The sequence below is a fragment of the Clarias gariepinus genome, chromosome 18, assembly GCF_024256425.1.
Source record: "Clarias gariepinus isolate MV-2021 ecotype Netherlands chromosome 18, CGAR_prim_01v2, whole genome shotgun sequence".
NCBI classification, from domain to species: Eukaryota; Metazoa; Chordata; class Actinopteri; order Siluriformes; family Clariidae; genus Clarias; species Clarias gariepinus.
The window spans coordinates 22,535,962-22,539,781 of record NC_071117.1 but is presented as its reverse complement, the minus strand read 5'-3'; the positions used below and the strand labels follow the sequence as shown (position 1 = coordinate 22,539,781).

Here is a 3,820-nt window from a genome sequence, read left to right as displayed (position 1 = left end):
ACAAACGCGATGTGTTTACTGAAGTATAGTTGATTGACAGCTATGTCTATATGTTACAGTTAATGGTCATAAACAACTTTTTTTTTTCTCAGTAAATGTTGGCTTGTGAGTTATGCGTGCTAATTAAACAGTAATATTGACCGTAGGTCACGGCAAGAATAATGTGTCTAGCAGAGGTAGAAGAACACGTAAGTATTTTTTGTAATTTATGTTAATAAATCCGTTTGTAATGTAAAAATCCATCAGACCAGAATGAAATGCTTGGAGAAAGAGAAGGAGGTACAACGCACAGGTCTTGTACCTGGTGAGACGCAGGAGGAGCCTGGCTAGGAGGCAACCCACAGAGCCACGTACCTCGGACCCATAATCCAAGCAAAGTAACTCCACAGCAGCGGATTAGGTGGCCCCCAGCCAGCAAGAGGAGCGAGTGGATGCAGTTTGACAAGGATGTGTCCAACATCATCCAGGCCACGGCCAAGGAGATGTAGACAGCCGACTGTCAACAATGACCACCATCATCTTCAGCTATGCTTCAGAAAGATTTTGGCAGGTTGACAAGGGAAAATCAAAATCTACGTCCTACACAATGAACCGCAGGGCCACCCGGATACATCATCTGCGTCAGGAGCTCCGCACCCTCAAGAAGCAGTACAAGGCTGCGATCGATGAGGAGAAGAAATCCTTAGCAGAACTGAGAGACATCTTGCATAAGAAATTGATGACTCTTTGCAGAGCAGAGTGGCACCGGAGACGGGGAAGAGAGCGAGCGAAGAAGCGAGCAGCATTCATTGCCAATCCCTTTGGCTTTACAAAACAACTGCTTGGGGACAAGCGCAGTGGTCGGCTGGAGTGCTCCATAGAGCAAGTAAATCGCTTCCTCGAAGATATCTTAAGCGATCCTCTGAAAGAACTGGAACTGGAGCCCAACAAAGCCCTCATCCGCCCAAGCCCCCCGACAGCAGAGTTCAACCTGAAGGAGCCAGGCCTGAATGAGGTTGAGGAGGTCATCAGGGCGGCATCTGCACCGGGCCCCAGTGGAATTCCTTATCTGGTTTACAAGCGCTGCCCAGAACTTCTACGGCACCTGTGGAGGGTCCTAAAGGTGATTTGGAGAAGGGGGAAAGTAGCTAACCAGTGGAGGTGTGCTGAGGGAGTTTGGATCCCCAAAGAGGAGAACTCGAGAGATATCAGTCAGTTTCGATCCATCTCACTACTAAGTGTGGAAGGGAAGGTGTTTTTTAGCATCGTCTCACAAAGACTGACTGAGTTTCTCTTTAAGAACAGCTACATTGATCCGTCAGTGCAGAAAGGAGGGATCTCCGGCACACCTGGCTGCTTGGAACACACGGGAGTAGTAACACAACTGAGGCTCATGAAAACAAAGGCAACCTAGCGGTTTTGTGGTTGGACCTGGCGAACGCCTATGGGTCCATACCACATAAGCTGATAGAGCTCGCTCTGCACATCCACCATGTTCCCAGAAAAATTAAGGACCTCATTCTGGATTATTATAATAACTTCAGGATGAGAGTCACTTCTGGGTCAGAAACATCAAACTGGCATTGTATAGGGAAAGGGATAATTACAGGCTGCACAATCTCTGTTGTTTTCTTTTCCCTAGCCATGAATATGGTGGTTAAGTCAGCCGAGGTGGAGTGCAGAGGGCCTCTGACTAAGTCTGGTGTGCGACAACCCCCCATCAGAGCCTATATGGATGACCTCACAGTAACAACAACATCAGTACCAGGGTGCAGGTGGATCTTACAAGGGCTCGAAATAATCATCAGCTGGACAAGGATGAGTTTTAAGCCTTCCAAATCAAGGTCCATGGTGCTGAAGAAGGGGAAGGTGATCGACAAGTTCTGTTTTTCCATCTCAGGAATTGTCATCCCAACCATCACAAAGCAACTCATCAAGGGCTTGGGAAAACTGTTCAACTCCGGCCTGAAGGATTCAGCAGCCATCCAGAAGGCCAGTTTAGAGCTCGGCACCTGGCTCACCAAGGTAGACAAGTCTGGCTTGCCCGGTAGGTTCAAAGCCTGGATCTACCAGCATTCAATACTACCCCGCATTCTGTGGCCTCTGCTGATTTATGCAGTCCCAATGACAGCAGTTGAGACCCTAGAGAGAAGAATCAGCAGCTTTCTTCGCCACCAGGGAGGCCCTACAGTATAGGGACTCAAAGGACTGCAAGGTGTCAGCAGCTGGTATTGAGGTGAGGACAGGAAGGAAGTGGAGGGCTAGGGAAGCAGTGGAGCTGGCAGAGTCGCGCCTAAGACAGAAGGCACTGCTGGGCACTGTGGCAACAGGTAGAGCAGGTTTGGGCTACTTCCCAAAGACCCTCATCAGCCAGACCCGAGGAAAGGAAAGACACCATCTGATCCAGGAAGAAGTTAGAGCGGGTGTGGAGGATGTGCAGCGAAGGATTACCTGGGTAAACATCTTGCAGCCAGACTTCCAGCGGGTCCGCTTCCTGGTGCAGTCCGTCTATGATGCCCTACCAAGCCCAGCGAACCTCCATGTGTGGAGAAAAAGTGAGACACCCACCTGCCCTCTGTGCTCCGGCAAAGGTTCTTTGGAACACCTCCTCAGTGGCTGCGTGAAGGCTCTGGCGGACGGCCGCTATCGGTGGTGCCATGACCAGGTGCTCAAGGCAGTCGCTGAGAGTCTAGTCTCAGCCATTAGCTCCAGCAAAAAACAACATGCTCAGAAGAAGGTAATCTCCTTTGTTAAAGCTGGGGAAAAACCCAGGGCACACCAACAGATGACAACAGGCCTGCTCCACACCGCATCTGACTGGCAGCTGCAGGTGGATCTGGGGAAACAGCTGAAGTTCCCCCAACACATTGCAATAACAACCCTCCGGCCAGATATGATCATGACCTCTCAGTCTTCAAAACAGCTGATCATATTGGAGTTGACAGTGCCCTGGGAGGAAAACATTAAGGAGGCCAACGAGAGGAAGAGGGCTAAGTACCAGGAACTGGTGGAGGAGTGCAAGGAGGGAGGCTGGAGGACCTTCTACGAGCCCATAGAGGTAGGCTGCAGGGGATTTGCAGGAAGATCACTGTGCAAGGTTCTGAGCCGCCTGGGCATCATTGGAGCAGCAAAGAAGAGGGCCATTAAGTCCACAAGTGAAGCCGCTGAGAAGGCCACACGGTGGCTTTGGATAAAAAGGGCAGATCCGTGGGCTGCTACTGGGACGCAAGTTGGGGCCTGATCACCCCCGGCTGGGTCGACTGGGTGAGGGTGTATGATGTTGCGAGACCCGAAACACTCGATGACCTCAGGAAAACATCACTGATGATGCGTCCCAGTGCATCCAGGAGATGTTTCAAAAAAATAATAATTAGTAAATAATTATTGTTTAAATTCGGCGACCAGTGCATGAATTACTAACAAAACATTGAAAGTACATCTGCGGTGATGTCACTACATTGTCATTCCTGTTACAGGTATCTTTGTGTAAATTGTGACCAAATGCCTACAGAACCTGAAAATATATGCTGCAGGGAGATAGCACAGGTACAGTACAAAGTTGTATTGCTATCATGCAGTCATCATCTAAATATCTTAGGTCACTTACCTTTTGCATATTTTGAGGCTTTGGCCCTTTGGGTTGTTTTTTGAAGCATTACAGTCAATTGTTTTTATTGTAACATGACTATGGAGTGAAGCATGAAGTTCCCTTTGGGACACTGTTTGTCTTTAGTGTAATTTTTTTTAAATATCACATACCTACATACCATTTTATGTCAAATACCAAGTACTGAACAGACAGGGTAATGTTTGTACTAACATTTATAGACTGAAACACAGA

General features: G+C 48.5%; 1 pseudogene; it reads left to right on the top strand.

Moving 5' to 3' along the window:
* The first annotated feature begins 505 nt into the window (after positions 1–505).
* On the top strand, positions 506–3,257 carry LOC128506302 (uncharacterized; annotated as a pseudogene).
* The last annotated feature ends 563 nt before the right edge of the window (positions 3,258–3,820 follow it).